The sequence below is a fragment of the Bufo bufo genome, chromosome 2, assembly GCF_905171765.1.
Source record: "Bufo bufo chromosome 2, aBufBuf1.1, whole genome shotgun sequence".
Classification (NCBI taxonomy): Eukaryota; Metazoa; Chordata; class Amphibia; order Anura; family Bufonidae; genus Bufo; species Bufo bufo.
The window spans coordinates 349,438,012-349,458,417 of NC_053390.1; the positions used below are offsets into that span (position 1 = coordinate 349,438,012).

Here is a 20,406-nt window from a genome sequence, read left to right on the forward strand (position 1 = left end):
CTGATCTGTCTTACAAATGCCATCAGTTGGCATACGTTTTGACAGATCTGGCAGGCAGTTCCAGTGACGGAACTGCCTGACGGATTCCTCTGCCGCAAGTGTGAAAGTAGCCTAACAGGGAGATCATCACTGAGGATCAGGAAAAGGCAGAGCTATTAAATGTTTTTTTTTTTTTTTTCTGCATTTGTAAGAGAAGAGAAAGGAACTGAAATTGTTGGTGCAAGGGCTAACACATCCAGTAATACAGTATACTAAATTGGCTGACTGTAGATATGGTCCAAGCTCAGCTAAATAAGGTAAATGTGAACAAGACTTCAGATCCAGATGGATTACACACAGTTCTTAAAATAGCTGTAGCCCTGTTCATAAATTCAATAGTGATTTGTGCAGTGCGAAGTGACTGGCGCAAGGCAAATGTGGTGCCCATAGTTCAAAAAAGGCTACAGGTCTTCCCCAGGTAATTTTAGACCAGTAAGCTTTCATTATGGGGAAATATTTTGAAGAACTCTACCATTAAATGTTATTTTAATATAATTCAGCAGGAAAAAAAGTTTATTTTTTAATTTACTTTCTTTTGCAAAAATGCTCCATTTGTGAGATATTCTCTTTACTTAATTATAATGGAACCCCCTGGGTTTAATCTGTACGTACATCTGCTCAGTTCCATCCTTCAACTGCTACCATCCATATTTACTGTTAGGAGCTGTGTAGGGATGAGCAGACCTGTGGATGTTCGAGTTTGCTGGGTTCGGCCGAACTTTTGGTCAAAGTTGAGTTCGGGACCCGAACTTGACCCGAACTCGAACCCGAACCCTATTGAAGTCAATGGGGACCTGAACTTTAGTGCACTAAAATGGCTGTAAAATAGTCGTAGTAAGGGCTAGAGGGCTGCAAAAGGAAGCACAATGGGGATAAGAGCAGGACAATTGCCCTACAAACAAATGTGAATAGGGAAATGACTTAAAATAACGTAGAATAGAAAAAAATTAAAAATAATAATCTTGAACTAGGAGGAGGAGGTCAAAGTGGAGTAGGAGGTTGAGGAGGCGGTTGACGTGGCAGTGTAGGTGGAAGCAGAGGAGAAAGTAGCCAACACAGTTTTTGTTATTTTTTTATTTTTTTCATTTAAAAAAAAAAAACATTTGGGAAGACCCCAAAACATTAGGAAATAGAAAAGAGAGTGCAAAGAGAAAGTGCGCTGCAGTATATCAATGGCTGGGTGTGGCCGGTATACTTGTCTCCTCAGCACAAGGTACGGACAAGTCCTGTGGGATCCATGCCTGGTTCATTTTAATGAACGTGAGCTTGTCCACGTTGGCTGTGGACAGGCGGCTGTGCTTGTCTGTGATTACCCCCCCCCCTCATGTCATGCTAAACACACATTCGGACAATACACTTGCTGCAGGGCAGGCCAGCACCTCCAAGGCATAAATGGCAAGCTCAGGCCATGTGCCCAATTTGGAGACCCAGAAGTTGAATGGGGCAGGCCCATCAGTCAGTACGTGTAGGCATGTGCACACGTACTGTTCCACCATGTTACTGAAATGCTGCCTCCTGCTAAGACGTTCCGTATCAGCTGGTGGTGCTGGTTGTTGTGGCGTGCTGACAAAGCTTTTCCACATTTCGGCCAAGCTAACCCTCCTTTCTGAGGTGCTGGCGGTGTCCTAGCTGCATTGGCGACTTCTTCCTCCTCCTCTGCCTTCGCCTTGTGCTTCCACTGAGCCCCCGCTGTCAGGTGGGAATGCCATCAGCAGCGCGTCTACCAGCGTGCACTTGTACTCGCGCATCTTCCGATCACGCTCCGGTGACGGAATTAAGGACAGCACGTTGTCCTTTTAGTGGGGATCCAGCAGGGTGGCCACCCAGTAATCAGCACTGGTTAGAATGTGGGCAACTTGGCGGTCATTGCGCAGGCACTGCAGCATGTAGTTGCTCATGTGTGCCAGGCTGCCCAGAGGCAACGACAAGCTGTCCTCCCTGAGAGGTGTATCATCTGTGTCCTCTGTATCCCCCCAGCCATGCTCAATTGATGCACATGAGCTGCTTTGGGTGCCACCCTACTGTGAACACGGTTCCTCCTCATCATCATCCTCCTCCTTCTCTACCTGCAGAACTGTGCCCTAGCTGGACAGTTGTGTACCTGGCCTCTGTTGGTGCAGGAACCCACCCTCCGAGCCACTTGTGAATGACTGGCCTGATAACCATGGAAATGATCCCCCTTCCTCCTCGTCTTCCTCCTGTGCCACATCCTCTTCCATCATCGCCCAAAGTGTTTTTTCAAGGAGTCATAGAAGTGGGATAGTAACACCGACTGACCATGTTGGTGGAGTACTTGAAACAGCGCAACACGGCACACACGTCCCGCATGGAGGCCCACTCATTGGTGGTGAAGTGGTGCTGTTCCGCAGAGCGACTCACCCGTGCGTGCTGCAGCTGAAACTTCACTATTACCTGCTGCTGCTCGCACAGTCTCTCCAGCATGTGCAAGGTGGAGTTCCACCTTGTGGGTTCGTCACATATTAGGCAGTAAGCGGGAAGACCGAAGTTACACAGCAGCGCAGACAGGCGAGCAGCAGCAGGGTGAGAACGCCAAAAGTGCGCACAGATGGCCCGCACTTTCTGCAGCATCTTTGACATATCAGGGTAATTTTTAAGGAACCTCTGCAGCATCATATTCAGCACATGCACCAGGCAAGGGATGTGCGTCAAACCAGCTAGCCCCAGAACTGCTACGAGATTTCGCCTGTTATCGCCCACCACCAGGCCAGGCTTGAGGCTCAGCGGCACCAACCACTCATCGGTCTGTTGTTTCATGCCTGTCCACAGCTCCTGCGCGGTGTGGGTTTTTTCCCCCAAACAGATAAGCTTCAAAACAGCCTGCTGTCGTTTCCCCCTGGCTGTGCTGAAGTTGGTGGTGAAGGTGTTACGCTGACCGGATGAGGATGCAGTATAGGAGGAAGTGGAGTAGGAGGAGGAGGCAGAAGGAGGCAACGAGAAATGTCCTGCAGTCCTTGGTGGCAGTAGGACATGCGCCAAACTGCTATCTGCCTCCCGGCACAGCCGCCACTGCATTTACTCAGTGTGCAGTTAGGGAGATATAACGTCCCTGCCCGTGCTTACTGGTCCACGTATCGGTAGTTATGTGGACCTTGCCACAGATGGCGTTGCACAGTGCACACCTGATTTTGTCCGCCACTTGGTTGTGCAGGGCAGGGATGGCTCGCCTGGAAAAGTAGTGGCGGCTGAGAACCACGTATTGTGGGCCAGCCACCGCCATAAGGTTTTTAAAAGTCTCTGTATCCACCAGATGGAATATCAGCATTTGAAAGGCCAGGAATTTTGAAATGCTGGCCAGGGATCGCGGGTGGGTAGGGGGGGTACTTCCTCTTTCTTTCCAGTATTTGGGGGATGGACAGCTGAATGCTTCCATGGGACAATGTGGACATGCTGGGTGATGGTGGTGGAGGTGGAGGTGTTGCTGCCACATCCTCTGTTTGCGGGGTGGCAGGTGCCACTGTTACTCCAGAGGGGGAGAAAAAGGCAGAAACCGCAGCAGAAAAGGGAGCAAGAGGAGCCTGAGATCTTTTCTGGTTTTTCAGGTGTGTGCTCCACTGCAGCTTGTGCTTTGCATTTAGATGCCTGGTCATGCAGGTGGTGCTCAGGTTTAGAACATTTATGCCTCGCTTCAGGCTCTGATTGCACAGGGTGAAAACCACTCGCGTCTTGTCGCCAGCACATTGTCTGAAGAACTGCCACTGCAACTCCTTGGAGCTGGCTTTGGTGTGCTCAGTCCCTGGGTGTGGTGGGCAGTAGCAGACATACTGGCTAGGGGACGGCCACTCTGCTTTTGCACTCTGCTCCCTCTTTTGCTGTGCAGCTGGTGCTGTGTGACCACCACCTCTTTCTCCGAACGGCACACGTCACTTGCATGACCTTGATTCCATGTGGGGCCTAGGACCTCATCATCCTCCACATCATCTTCCACCCACTCTTCACCCCTGCCCTCCTTGCCGATCTGCACACTGCAGAAAGCTGCAGAAGTTGGCACCTGTGTTTCATTATCATCAGAGATGTACTGCGGTGGTCCTCCCATGTCCACTTCCTGAAACATAAGTGGTTGGGCATCAGTGCACTCAATCTCTTCCACTTCTGGAGCAGGACTATGTGGACAGCCCTCGGGAACCCTGCCAGCAGAGTCATCAAAAAGCATAAGAGACTGCTGCATGACTTGGGGCTCAGACTGCTTGGCTGATTTGCAAGGGGGTGAGGTGAAAGACAGATGCCCATTGGCTGCAGGTGCTTACTCTGCGGTTTCAGCAGGAGACTGTGGGAAACAATGTGAAGGAACCGGAGGCACTGTCAGCCGTCCAATCTACTACCGACTCTACTTGTTCTGGCCTCACCATTCGTACATCGGTATTTGGGCCTACAAAATGACCCCGAACGTCCTGTCACCTACGTGCACCTGAGGAAGGAAGCATTTGGGCGTGTAGCTGGCACCGATCAACCACATCCTCTCCCTGCATCAGGAGCTCCACCATCACCAGCAGCACCTTGACCAGGGCCACGTCCCTTATTTAATGCTCTCCTCATTCTTTGAGGTCACCCACCAAACTAACAGACAGATTAACTATATTTATTTCCCTGTCACAAATGCAATGCAGGTGTACCTCACACAAAAATTAGAGTATGTCACCCACTGTACTAACAGATGGATTAACTTTATTAATTTCCCTGTCACATATGCAGTGCAGGTGTATCTCACACCAAAAATGTGTATATGTTACCGGCCGAACTAACAGTCAGATTAACTATATTAATTTCCCTGTTACGTATAAAGTGTACGTGTATCTCACACCAAAAATGGGAATATGTCACCCACCGAACTAACAGACGGATTAACTATATTAATTTCCATGTCACATATGCAGTGCACGTGTATCTCACACCAAAAATGGGTATATGTTACCCACCGAACTAACAGATGGATTAACTATATTAATTTCCCTGTCACATATGCAGCGCAGGTGTATCTCACACCAAAAATGGATGTATGTCACCGGCCGAACTAACAGTCAGATTAACTATATTAATTTCCCTGTTACATATAAAGTGCACGTGTATCTCACACCAAAAATGGGTATATGTCACCGGCCGAACTAACAGTCAGATTAACTATATTAATTATCCTCTCACATATGCAGTGCACATATGTCTGACACCAAAAATGGGTATATGTCACCCATCTAACTAACAGATGGAATAACCATTATATTTTTGTGTCAGGGGTACAAAAATTTTGCATTGCACCCACAAAAAATCACTATAGGTCACCCACAGAAAAAACAGCCAGATTAATTATTATATTTCTGTGTCAGGGGTACAAAGATGGTGCATTGCACCCACAAAAAATTGCTATAGGTCACCCACAAAACAAATAGCCAGATTCCTAACACTCTCACTCACTTCAGCTGCCTGCTTCCTGCACTACTCAGAGTTCATGTGATCCAGCTTGTATAGGATGGGTCACATGATGCACTGGCCAATCACAGCCATGCCATTACTACGCATGGCTTTGATGGCTTCTAAGTGCTCACAGCTTAAAAGCTTGTTGATTGTCTGCCCTTCAGCCTTTCAACAAGCTTTATTAAATGCCCGAACACCGAGTTCGGGTTCGCTCAACACTAAAGCTGTGACATTTACGGGCAGAGAGCTGATCAGGTAGCAGCTGGGATATTTCCTGTTCTGGTCCTAGCAATCATGTGATCGCTAGGGGCCAGGTAACTGCACAAGCTGCTGGGTTTTAGCAAACCCAGATCAGCTCTGCAGTGAGGCTTTACAACCTCTGTAAAACCTCTGGGGGCTTTAATCCTTCTTAACTTGGGGCTAATACACCAGCCCAGTTACAGGAGAAATCAGGAATAAAAATGTAATATTTAAACAGTAACACATCTAGAATGGTAAGCACATTTTCTACTGTATTCGATAGAACAAAATCTTTCCAAGAAATGAAAAATGTGTGGTTGGTGCTTTCTCACATTTCTTCTTCATCTAGAGAAAACTCAGTTTACATGCATTACTTTGTACAATAAATTACTGTGTGCTGTCATGGCACAGGGTTATTCCAATTAACAATTTAATTTAATAAAGGAAAAGCTTACAATGTGGCCGCATTTTAGCATCTGTATTATGGCCACAACACGTGGACCTCCAGCAGTTTACTCAAAGCAATCTTCGATCACACAAATATGATGGTAACAGAGTGCTACCAATCTGTCTAGCTTCCTTCCACGAGGTATGCTATGGTTCCCCAAAAATAGCTACAATAGGCATCAAAATACTTTTACCTCGGAGCTCTCCTTTCTAAAATAGCATCTCATAAATACATTTGTGCATAAAATAAATGTCCATATATTAAGACTTGTCAATTTAGAGCAGATAGGCTCACCACATCTCCATACTGTTGATGCCAGTCCACCTTGTTTCCTCATCTTTGGCATCTCTGGCTTAGACACTCAGTTTTCCTTCCCTCTACAGGAAATGAATGGGACCAAAACTCCAGAAAACTCTAGACCCTATTACAAGACTTGCCACCCCAATCATTGAACCCCTCAGATGCCGTGTTCAATGCTGATCGCGGCATCTGAGATTAACAATGAGGACTTTAAGTGGTTAATCTGATTAAAAAAAAATACTCACCTTATCCATTTGATCGCATAGAGGCCTCTGCATCCATCTTGATTGAAGACACCGCTCAAAATCTCCCCCGGTGACACGATGACATCAACACGCTGGCAACTTGCGAGATTGCCCATGGTATCTTCAATAAAGATGGCCATAGCGGCCTCTTTGTGTGCAACTGGATGAGGTGAATATGTTTTTTTCCCCTGCCATTTCAAGGAAAATTGATTCATTACCATGAAGCATGAGGAAATTCGTCTTCGCAGTGAATCAAATTTTTCTTAAATTCGGATCGAAGTCAATTTGTTTGACTTTGATTTGCTCATCACTAGACAAGACCACTCTAACAGGAACACTTTAATAATGGTCCATCGCTATTTTACAGTTTACACTTAGAATGATTCTACATAAAAAGTAGAAGGAACTGATATATTATAGATTGCATTTTTTCTTCACTTCCTTGGCAAACCTTCATAAAACACTCCCCATTTTATTAGCACAGTCCCTTCTGAAACCTCCTATCAGAGAAAACATTGACCAGTCTTGAGTAGTTTGTATGTCTTCTAAGTGAGTGACATGGAAGTGAATGCATCAATACTTGGACACATGCTTGAAATCATAGGGTCAGGAACAATCAGTTCCAGGAGCAGCAGGATATCACAAGGCGCACAGCTTCCATTATAGATATCTGTTTACAACCTGTAGTTAGGGAAGTGGAGCTAAACACGAGAGAATAGAGCATTGCTACAGTAGGGAGGACATTAATGGAAATAAATGACCTCATCCTATCATGCAAAACCAATTCTATTTCCTGGCACCAACAATGTATATCTCCACGAAGTATTTTATCAAAAATTCTAGTTCGTAATTTCTGTTAAAGGGGGTAAGTTTCCTGAAATTCTGAATGTAACTGTTGTTACAGCTCAGTGATTGTGGGGAAAAAATTCAGATTTTATAATCTCTGTTGAAACCTCCAGGCCCCCCACACTAAAGCTCATTTACCTCAATATATGTATGGCAGTTTCCTGAAGTCATCTTTTCCCCACTAATGTTAAGGAATTCTGAATGTTTTAATCATTCTACAATTTCTATAATAGAAATAATTTCTCTATTCCTAGTGAGCGTGTGATAGACATGTGTTTATAGAGAGCAGTGTGAACCAATGATGAGACACAAAGTGTGTCTCAGACTATGAAAGTCTACTAAACAACAAGAAACAGTGCAGAATGAATTAAAATGTCCAATAATGTATTTAACCACCTCAGCCCCCATAGCTTAAACACCCTTAATGACCAGACCACTTTTTACACTTCTGACCTACACTAGTTTCACCGTTTATTGCTCGGTCATGCAACTTACCACCCAAATGAATTTTACCTCCTTTTCTTCTCACTAATAGAGCTTTAATTTGGTGGTATTTCATTGCTGCTGACATTTTTCCTTTTTTTGTTATTAATCAAAATGTAACGATTTTTTGCAAAAAAATGACATTTTTCACTTTCAGTTGTAAATTTTTGCAAAAAAAACGACATATATCCGTCTGTTTTTTACGGATCCACGGAAACATGGATCGGATCCGCAAAACACATACGGACATCTGAATGGAGCCTTACAGGGGGGTGATCAATGACAGGGGGGTGATCAATGACAGGGGGGTGATCAGGGAGTCTATATGGGGTGATCACCCCCCTGTCATTGATCACCCCCCTGTAAGGCTCCATTCAGACGTCCGTATGTGTTTTGCGGATCCGATCCATGTATCAGTGGATCCGTAAAAAGCATACGGACGTCTGAATGAAGCCTTACAAGGGGGGTGATCAATGACAGGGGGGTGATCAGGGGGTCTATATGGGGTGATCAGGGGTTAATAAGGGGTTAATAAGTGACAGGGGGGGTGTAGTGTAGTGGTGTTTGGTGCTACTTATTACTGAGCTGCCTGTGTCCTCTGGTGGTCGATCCAAGCAAAAGGGACCACCAGAGGACCAGGTAGCAGGTATATTAGACGCTGTTATCAGAACAGCGTCTAATATACCTGTTAGGGGTTAAAAAAATCGCATCTCCAGCCTGCCAGCGAACGATCGCCGCTGGCAGGCTGGAGATCCACTCGCTTACCTTCCGATCCTGTGAACGCGCGCGCCTGTGTGCGCGCGTTCACAGGAAATCTCGCCTCTCGCGAGAGGACGCGTATATGCGTCCACCCAGAATAGCAGGGCCGCCGCCAGGACGCAATCCTGCGTACGGCGGTCCTGAGGCGGTTAATCCTTTAAAATGTTGCATGAGTCACATTATAAAGAAGCATAAATGGACCGAAACGCCATCTGGGTAAACGCTTTCTGACCAGACTGGTCCTTTTTCATATGTGTAAGTGCTGTGAACTTGTGGACTTGCATGGTATTGAGGAGACTCCCTGGATCTCATGCACATTGAGGGTGAGCTGTAGACACTGTAGCTAAACTATCATAAGTCATAGCTCTGGCTTAACACAGCACAGCTAAAAAGCAGCCACAGAACAGAACTGAGGAAAGTAAATAGCAGGTAATCATCACTTGTAGGTAAAGACTTACATGTTTTTTGAGGTCATGACTGGACAGGCACTTTAAGAGTCTATGGGGGTCATTTATCAAACAGGTGTAAAGTAGAACTGGCTTACTTTCCCATAGCAACCAATCAGATTCCAACTTTCATTTTTCACAGCTCCTTTTGAAAATAAAAGGTGGAATCTGATTGGTTGGTATAGACAACTATGCCAGTTCTACTTTACACCAGTTTGATAAACCTCCCCTATATCTATAACTATCATATTCATGATCATATGGGTGAATAAAACATCTTTTTTCATATATTGAGTGTGCTGCCTTTTTGCATCCTATTTATTGGGATATAGTCAAGTCCCCTTGGGTGGCACCCCTTTTTTATTAATTTTTTCCCCAGTGCTGCCATTTTTGTATATCTATAATGATCATAAGATGGTGTATAATTCATCACCGACCATTTTTTATGATGTGTGTTCCCTATCTCGACCTGTCAGCTCTCATGAATGTCTGTTATAGTAAATACTTGTACTCTCCATGTATTACCAATTCTGTAACACCTTCTCTTAAAGCTTTGCATCATGCCATTACTCTGTTATTCCTCTTGTAAATGTATGAATGAATTTGACATGGGGGGGGGGGAAGAGATTTCGGCATTGCGCTTGCCAATAGAATGGGCTCCTACACAGCACTGACTGAACCGTGCTAGACTGTATAAAGACTCACCCCACTGACAGTGGTTACGCCCAGGAGGAATAACAGGCCTGGAGGAATTCTAAGAAAAGATGCTTCAGAACTGTTAATCCATGGGGAATACAAGTATTTACTAAAATAGTTAAGAGAGCTGACAGATCCTCTTTAATGTGTCGAGAATAATCACATGTGAAGCTTGGCATGAAGCGTCTATTTCCAAATGATTCCAAATGAAAGGCTTCCTTCCTGTTGGAACTCATGCACATTATAGGCAGATAATATTAAAGGCAGAGCTTAGATGGCTACGATTCAATATATTCACATAATTTAGGAAATGTAAAATGCCATGGCTGAGATTCCTACCTGACACTCAGCACCTCGAAATTTTAATAAGGGTACAATGATTTACATTAATATTGATGTGTATATTAGTTCCTTGTATTCCACAAAAATGCTATTCCTAGAAAACCATCCGACATTAAAATTCAGTACGCATAGTATAGAAAACCCAAGTGCTCAGATGCTGTAACACGCCATAAAAATTCACAATTGCTCTCAGCTTAACCCTTGGGATTGTGGCACATCTGCCAGAGAATTGTATATGTAATGCAAATTGCATTGATTGAGTGAATTTGATTAAGTTTACGACTTTAAGCATGTACCATAAAGTACAGAACATTTTATTGGATATTTGTTTACCCACAAAAGGGAAGAGATGCATATTTACATATTCCTAGATGTATTTGGCCGTAGCTTTTCTACAGGCAGTTTTTAGGCTAAGTTTACATTATATGATGGGTATTGAATGCTATGTGTATTAACTATGAAATATGTATGTTGTGATTGACATGTCATCTGGTTGGCCAGATTTTATCTGTTAAGAGTCTTTCACTTGGCATTGAATCAAGAACCTTGATTGTGCTTAAGACCATAGTTAGATGCATGAATTCTAAAGCACAACTGTGGCAGTAAGAAATACATTTTATATATGTACTGTATGTACTATATTGCAGAATGAATAAATTCATTTCATATAGTTCAGTATACATACTTACATAAAATTGCAATTTCTCCTTTAAAGCTGTAGATGTGTATTAGTTGTAGTTAAGCCATGAATGCAATAGTGTTGCATATATTCTGCATATTCTATATAGTCCCCTTTTTACTTTGAAATATTTCTGCAAATGTTCTCTCCATAAGGGTCCATTCACACGTCCGTGTGTGTTTTGCGGATCCACGGATCCGTGGATCCACAAAACACGGACATCGGCGATGTGCGTTCCGCATTTTGCGGACCGCACATCGCCTTCACTTAATAGAAAATGCCTATTCTTGTCCTCAATTGTGGACAAGAATAGGACATGTTCTATTTTTTTTCGGGATCGGAATTGCGGACCCGGAAGTGCGGATCCGCAAATTCCGGATCCGGGCAGCACATCCTGCTGCCCCATAGAAATGAATGGGTCCGCAATTCCGTTCCGCAAAATGCGGAACGAAATTGCGAACGTGTGAATAGACCCTAAGACTTGTTTCACACCTAGTTTTAAACTTAAAGGCCACTGAAGTTCTTGAATGCAGTGTTTTAAGCCAAAGCCAGAGGTAGATCCAGCAGGAAGAAGTATAAGTTCTTCCTTTAAATTCCCCATTCCTTTAGATTAACATTTCTGGCTTTGGCTCAAAGGACTGCATGAAAAACTGCCACAAAATCTGTTAAAAAAACACCCTACCTGTATTAGACAGGCTGTTCCTGGTGTGATTTTAGGTCTGTGCTGTTTTCTGGCCATTAATGTACCCTCCTTCCCAGATGCTGCCAACGTCTTTCTTCTAAGGCAAGAGTCGAAACACCTGATCCGGCATATGCCAGACACCAACTGCGCATGACAGATGCCATTGACTATAATGGGGTCAGTCTGGGTTCCGTTATGAATTACGGTATTCTGCCAGACAAAATAGGACTGTGTGCAGGCATAATTTGACCTTTTTAGCGTAAATCTGCATCAGAGACTCTTGCTAGAACCTCTGCCACATATGTGACTTAACAGTATATACAAACACTGACGGAGAAGTCCTGAAGCAGCTTCCCCCTCCTCCCTTGTGATTCTTGTCTAGTACTCACTGTTTTATACTAGACAGATGTTTCTGGTGAATAAAGAACATTTACACAGAGCCTGCATCCAAGGTAAGGGCCAAATAGATGAACTAGATGACACTTTTCCCATAATAAGATATATTACAAAGTTCCATATATTCACATGTTCTAATGCCAAAAAATATAATGATAGTAGAGATGAGTGAACCAGTCTGAACTTTTTTTTGGGACGGCAGACGAACACAAATCTTTCTAGGTTAATTTCGGACAAATCTGTCAAAAACGGTGCATAGATCCATTTTACTGCACATGTTGGTGGGAAAAAAGCACTAGGGAGGAAGAAGAAGGGTTCTCACATGACCCTGAGAGGAAGTAGTGGGGGGCAGAGGCTTGCTCTGACAGCCTGGATGAGACAATCAGTGCTGCGGCAGGCAGGGAGGTACCCTAGCAGAACAAGCAGAATGCAATTCTGTGCTGGGCTATGAATGAGGGTGATTGTGTCTTACAGTGTCTGCCAGGAAAACAATCCCATGGAGTCAGGAACAGTGAAAAATCAATTAGGGACACTCAAAAATCAATCAATCAAGCTTATTGATGGGGAAAATGAAAAGAAAGTCTCGGATTCCATAGAAGAATTGTGTATATTGTGTACAATGGAGAGAAGCATGGCAGCTGACAGACAGGGAAAGAGGAGACAGGACCCCATTTTTACAGAAAGGTTAAAGGAACAAGAAAAAAACAATGTGGATAAATAGAACTGTAAAGAAAGCAATAAATGACAAAAAGAAAGCATTTAAATCACTAAAACAGGAGGGTAGCGATGAAGCACTAAAAAACTATAAGGAAAAAAATTGAATATGTAAAAAACAAATAAAAGGAGCCAAACTAGAGACGGAGAGATTAATTGCCAAAGAGAGCAAAACTAACCCTAAAATGTTCTTTAATTATATAAATGGTAAAAAGTATAAATCTGAAGGTGTCGGACCTCCACAGAGTAATGAGGGGGGAGTTGCAGAGAACGATGAGGAGAAAGCAAAGCTATTAAATATTTTTTTCTCTACTGTATTCACTAAAAAGGACCTAGGAATTTTAGTGAACAGCAAACTAAGCTGCAAAAACGAGTGTCAGGCAGCTGCTGCCAAGGCCAATAAGATAATGAGTTGCATCAAAAGGAGCATAGATGCTTGATGAGAACATAATCCTACCACTTTACAAATCACTAGTCAGACCACACATGGTGTACTGTGTACAGTTCTGGGCTCCCTGTGAACAAGGCAGACATAGCAGAGCTGGAGAGGGTTCAGAGGAGGGCAACTAAAGTAATAACTGGAATGGGACAACTACAGTACCCTGAAAGATTATCAAAAGTAGGGTTATTCACTTTAGAAAAAAGACAACTGAGGGGAGATCTAATTACTATGTATAAATATATCAGGGGTCAGTACAGAGATCTCTTCCATCATCTATTTATCCCCAGAACTGTGACTATGACGAGGGGACATCCTCTGCATCTGGAGGAAAGGAGGTTTGTACACATAGATAGAAGAGGATTCTTGATGGTAAGATCAGTGAGACTATGGAACTCTCTGCCTGAGGAGGTGGTGATGGAGAGTTCACTAAAAGAGTTCAAAAGGGGCCTGGATGTATTTCTGGAGTTTAATAATATTACAGGCTATAGCTACTAGAGAGGGGTCGTTGATCCATGGAGTTATTTTGATTGCCTGATTGGAGTCGGGAAGGGGTTTTATAAACTATGTTACTATGTTACATATTTTCAGTTTCCACACGGTTGGAATAGAATTATTTTTTTTGGGGGACTTGTTCAATTTAATTAAACCAGCATATAGGTGATCAACACCAATACACAGGCCAGCACACAAAAGTATCTGAAAGGGATAATGAATTTGGCCTAAATCAGTTTCCCTTTGCTTCTGTATTCACAAACATGTTTCCTATAATTTTAAATTGGGGACTGATTATATTTAAACTAGCAGCATATATACGTGGTTACTACACCAAAACACAGGGTGGTGCACAACATTATCTGAGAGGCCCAAAAATGTCTGGGCTATGGAATGGTTCCAAACGAAAGACCCAGAGTCAGAATATGGGTAGTAGCAGCACAATCTATCTGTTCAGAGGTAGTGGTAGGCCGCAGTTGTCCGTGCTGGCTTCAGAAAGGCGCAACATTATAGTTGAGGAGAAAGAGGATGAGATAGTGGATTGCATGGCTCACTCCTCCTCTCAGGCACAGCAGGATGACATGAAGGTGAGTTCAGAATCCGACACTGTGCCATGGAGTCAGGGGTCACAGCATTCCTCCTGCTCTTCCTCCTTGAAGCCCCAAAGAAGGCTTTTAGTGAAGATTTCCTTACGGAAAATAGTCAAGAGAGTCTTCCTATTGATGACTTGTCTGAGAGCCCATACCATTTGGGCTGCCCTGAAAATGAGGTTGGTGACCCCATGCATACCTGTGTCGATGGTGGTGGTAATAGTGGCACCTGTAGCCATGGCATTGGCAGTGGGGGCAGCTTCAGTGGCAGTCAGGGAAAATAGCAGAGCCAGGGAAGGAGGCCTACAAGCCCATCATGTTATCTCACGAACGGATAAAAGTGGCAGGGCGGGTCAGGACTCCGATGACAATTGTGTGCTGGGCAGGACCTGGGAGCCGGATCAGGGTGCTGAGGAGGAGGCAACATCAGTGCAAGATGGTATCAGCAGCAATAAAGAGCAGAGGCCATGTACCTCCCAAAGAAAAGGGCCACATCTGCTTCAGGATCTGGTGATGCCAATGACACTTTGGGTGGGGTAGACACAGAAAGTGCCAGAGCTAAGCCAAGCTTGGCTGCCTGTAGCTGTGTGTGAGCAACTTTCATATGCTTTTTCTCCACAAGGCGGGTACACAAAACCACAGCATTGTGCAAGATCTGCAGGATTAAAATAAACCGTCGCTGTTCAAATACACTTATAGATACCCGAGATCTATTGCAGAACATGAGGCGGCATCAATGGATTCTTTGGGAAAATACAACTGTCCAGCATTCCCAATCAGAACAAGTCTGTCCTCCTTCTCCTGGTCCTCTTTGTGGCAGCCAACCCACATCCCCAAGCAATACAGAATCTTTGTCATCATCACTTTCTTCTTCTACTGCTAAGATTCCTCATTCTCCTCGGCTCCATCGTGAGACATCTATAACAGAATATTTGGCCATGAAAAAAAAATTCGCCGCCAGCTTGAACCCTCACCTGACCATGTTGCTGGCAGTGCTGTCGCTGTAATACCATTGTAGTAGAGCCTTGTACTCTCACATGGAAGAGAATGCGGGCCACTCCTTGCGATTCTCGCTGTGCATCAAGCTGCACTCCACGGTGGACACCTGGAGCAGCTGTTTCGGGCAGGGTCAGTACATGGATTTTATGGCCCACTGGGTCAGTGTTTTTTGCAGCAGTAAAGAAGCAGCACCCCCGCACCATGACCAGGATCTTTCGACCACTTTCCACCATATGATGTGGCTGGATCCCACAGCAGGCACTTACCTGCCTCCTCCTCCTCCTCCATAGATGCAATCCCGTCCGTAACAGCAGCAGGGCACAACATCACTCACACTACCCATCCTTCCTATCACATGTGACAAGTCAAGCATTGCCACACTGTGTTGGAACTGATCAGGCTGAGAGAGAGTAGCCACACAGGTGAGCAGTTGTTCAAGTACATCAAGCAGCAAACATCCTACTGGCTGTCACCTCGCCGACTTCAACTGGGCTAGGTGGTCAGCAAAAATCGGCACAACATCCTGGCCACCATAAACCTGGGGGAAATAACACATGCTTCCTGCATGGCCTTTTTAAAAAAAAAAATGCACTGGCTTGTAGATGGTGCTGGCAATGTCCAGGAGACTGTCCCTCTTTTCAGCCATTCTCACGTGGTCAGGAACGCTCTCCTTAACTTACAGCGTCAGAATGGTTTGCAGCTACACCACTTAATCTGCAATGTTTTAACTCGCTGGAGTTCAGCATTGCACCTGCTTGAGTGTCTGTACGAGCAGCAGAAAGCCGAGAACGATTTGGTTATGCACCAGGCCAATTCAGCAGGGAGCATGTGTTGTTTCCAGGTCGGGCAGATGCAGGTCATGCCGTTCATACTTCAGTTGTCCCTCATCCTCCTCATATGTATTTTTGAAGAGATGCTGATGCTCATGCACTGTAGCTGTTGGGGACCCACAATTAGAAAATCCCATGGGGGAGGAGGTGCTACCACTTGAAGAGGAGGAAGAGGAGTCAGCATTTGAGGATAAAGAGGATGATGATGATGGTGACACCGGTCACGACACCCAATCATCTCATTGAGGGGCGGAGATGGAAAGAAGTGGCTCCTCGGGCACGCTGGCAAGTATGGCCACGTGGCTTGCTTACACATTGATGGATTGCCATACTTTTAGATCCTCACTACCAAGGCAAAATGGGGAATGTTTTCCTCTGGCAGAAAGACAGGACGAATTACGTTACTACCAGGAAACACTGTGTAGACAGCTTGCCGCATCTTATGGTGAGAAGATACCTCCTATCGCCGCCACGAGCAGCAGCAGCAGTAGCAGCCATTTCAGTCTACTCAACATGATGGAGCAGTTTTTCCATGTTCTGCGCCTGGCTGAGGCCAGTCAGCAAGCCAACAGCTCCTTTCTCAACACCCAGGTTCAGGCCTACCTAAACTATGGCCAGTCTCTGTCACATACCTAGTTCCCTGACGCTATGGATTTCTGGGCAGGCAGACTGAAACGGTGGCACGAACTGGCACAGCACACTATTCAGCATCTTCTTTCTTGCCCTGCCTCCAGTGTCATCTTGGATAGGGTTTTCAGCACCACGGGGGGGGGGGGGGGGGCATGGTGACACCCAAGTGGACCAAGTTGTCCTCCGCCAGTGTCCAAAACATCACTTTTGTCAGATTGAATGAAGCCTGGATTCAGGAGGATTTTCACAACCCTCCGGCTGATTTCCATGTATAGACCTCGCCCACCTCACCTTGCTGACAGTGCCCCATCTTGCAACTGTGGCTGTCTGTCTATTATCACATTCTGTACAGCTTCTGCTGTGACCTGCATCAAGCTAACAATGCCTCCCAATCGTCAGTTTACGTGTATTCACTTTCCGCGTGCTTGAAATGTAAAAACTTGTGGGGGGTTAACATGGTTGAAATTTTTGTGTGTGTGTGAGTAAATTTCTTTAAGGCGCAGCAGCAGTATCAACAGTAACATTTTCTTGCAGTCCAAGCAAAGTTGGAGCCTGCAATTCATCATGCCACTTCCACTAATGCCTGAGGGTCAGTTCCGTGTACTCACTTTCCTCACAGTTGAAATTTTAAAATTCTTTGGAGGCGGGGGGTTAACACGGTTGAAATGTTAAAAATTTTTGCCCCCTCTGTTAAATTTATTTTAAAGGGATTCTGTCACAAGGTTTCACCCGTGTCAGCTAAACATATGCTTATGTCCACGGCTTCATCAGGATTCCTAATGTGGGCTTCTAAATGTGATCCGTAGCCTTATTTTGCTAAAAAACAGGTTTTACTAACCTGTCACTCAAAGAAATAAGGTGCCCAAGGGGATGTCAAGGGATGCAAGGTGCCGGCCGCACCCACCGCCGTTCGTGCCCAGCGCCGCCTTTCCAGACTTCTGCGCCGCCTCCTAATCCTCTGTGCCGCCTCTCGCTCTCCCTCCCTCCCCCCTCCTCCAGCTGCAAGATATCGCTCGTGCGCACAGGGCTCTGAGAGGCTGGCGCCAGAGTGCAGGTCATACCTGGGTTGAGCGAAGTGCCGGCGCATGCGCACTTCGCTTTAAGAAGCCAAATCGAGAAGTCCGCACGGGCGCATCAGGCAGAGCCCTGTGCGCACGCGCAAGATCTTACAGCAGGAGGAGGGAGGAGGGGGGATGGAGGGAGAGCGAGAGGCGGCACAGAGGATTAGGAGGCGGCGCAGAAGTCTGGAAAGGCGGCGCTGGGCACGAACGGCGGTGGGTGCGGCCGGCACCTTGCATCCCTTGACATCCCCTTGGGCACCTTATTTCTTTGAGTGACAGGTTAGTAAAACCTGTTTTTTTAGCAAAATAAGGTTACGGATCACATTTAGAAGCCCACATTAGGAATCCTGATGAGGCCCTGAACATCAGTATATGTTTAGCTGACAGGGGTGAAACCTGGTGACAGAATCCCTTTAGGGCAAACTGTGGCCGCATACTTTTAGTGGATTACTGCATCAATACCGCCATTCAGTCCAGGCAAAGCTGGAGCCTGCAGTGCATCATGCCACTGCCACTAATGCCTGAGGGTCAGTTCTGTGTATTCACTTTTCACACGGTTGACATTTTTTAATTAGTTTAAGGAGAAACATAAATGTAGGTGATTACTGCAAATTTTCTCACAGTCCGTTGAGGCTGAATGCGACCAATAGACTTCTCCTTGCTGCAGATGCCCCATCTTGCCACTCTTGCTGTCTGTCTGCCTACCTACCATCCAGTTCTGTATGGCTGCTGCATCATGCCACTTGGAACCGAACCCGAGTTTGGTAAAATGTTATTAACAGTAGAAATTAATTTCTGAAGTTATTACCCGAAGTCCCGCGAGACTTTGCGAAGTAATAACTTCGGCTCATCGGAGCCAATAAATTCTAATACTGTATGGAGCGCTCGCTCCGTACATTATTCTAACAAAGCTCCGTACAGTATTCTAACAAAGTTTTATGCGAACGGACTTCGGATGTTTAATCCGAAGTTGATTCGCTCATCCCTAGTGCTTATACAAGTTATTGATCATCAAATCATATATGTAGCTGATCACTTGTCATAAACTATGCATATATAGTTTTAAAAAGTAACACGTTTTCTCTGTCCTGCCAAAGTTACCAATCAACCCTTTCACTTAACAGTAACCGTAACTTTCTGAATTACTGCATGTAACACAAAAAATCCCAATATCTGAATTCACCCTTAGAAAGCTGAAATCAAAATGCATTCATTGCTAAGCAAAACTTGCCGACTGTCTTTTGAATTTGCTCTCTCACAACTGTTTACTGCGCAACCTAATTCATTGCTATTCTTTAAGCATAGCAATCATTATTCAATGTTTAGGTATGTGTATAATTGATTACCAATTATACAAAACCTAAGCAACATGCTCGTATTTCACATGAACTCAAAAACAGATGAAAATAAAGGCAAAAATAAGTAGCACTGCAGCTCAGCCTATGGCTCCAAATCTGGAATAAAGCCTGGAGTGCATAATCCATGTTCACTTCCTGAAACAGCACATTAACAGCAAGACAGCAACTTTGTGGTTTAATTGACCTACAGATGGCTGCTCTTCAAAGAATCGCCATCTGTTTCCAGTTCTAATTTTTCATTTCTTTCCCTGCCACCTATTTCAATTGTTGCAGACTGTGGTTTGCCTTTAATCAGTATTATGTTCTGTTAAGTGGATGTAATCTATTTCTTTACATCTTTTACAGTCTATAAATATGATCTATCACCATACCTCACAGGACTGCAAGTCTCCATAGACAATTCATTGATGACAACAATAGTTTTCCTTTCTTTCGACAGAAAATCTGAGACAGGGGATTAACAGTACAAGGGGTCTTTTATATATCACAGAGAAAACCACCTGAAAATACTGTATGTACTGTATGTAGAAGTAATCTCTGATAACACACCTTTATGGCAGAAAATAGGACAGAGAGAGAGAGGATCTCACCCAAAAACATGCATTGTTTTTTTACTGCCTACAATGGAATAACCCTCCTGATAAGGCCAACCCTGTATCAGAAACCTAGCCTGATGGGCCCTATTCCAGGCATGGCCAACCTGCGGCCCTCCAGCTGTTGTAAAACTACAACTCCCACAATGCCCTGCTGTAAGCTGATAGCTGTCTGGGCATGATGGGAGTTGTAGTTTTGCAACTGCTGGAGAGCCTCAAGTTGGCCATCCGTGCCCTATTCCATCCCTAGCAAAAGAGCCACCATCAAAAAATTTTGCACAGGTGGTGTTGAAAAAGACAAAAAGAAAATTATATTACAATATATGGTAAATTAGGCCCCATGTGTTATTGTGCGTCATTCCTCTATTCCTGAGATATTGGAGTCACTAATTATAGCCCTCAATATATTTAAGAGGCAGTCATTTATCAAGGGGGAAACCACTAGTACTCATTTCTCAATTGAGAGTGTTTTTACTGCTCTGACACTATCCAATCCATGCGGGCAGTGTCAGAGTGGTGAAGAACACTCCCATTTAAAGTGGTTCAGAGCTGAACACGGACATACCCATATTTTTACCCAGGCAGCCCCCCTGATGTTAGCATCGGAGCTGAATCGTGCAGGGCAAAGGCATTTTCAGGAGATCCTGTAAAACGGCTAGGGCAGCGCTA

At 44.7% G+C, this 20,406-nt stretch overlaps 1 protein-coding gene across 1 annotated transcript in view; it reads left to right on the forward strand.

The window, feature by feature from the left end:
• TRPM3 (transient receptor potential cation channel subfamily M member 3) overlaps positions 1–20,406 on the forward strand; it is a 550,448-nt gene that overhangs the window by 207,012 nt on the left and 323,030 nt on the right. The gene's annotated exons all lie outside the window — the stretch shown is intronic.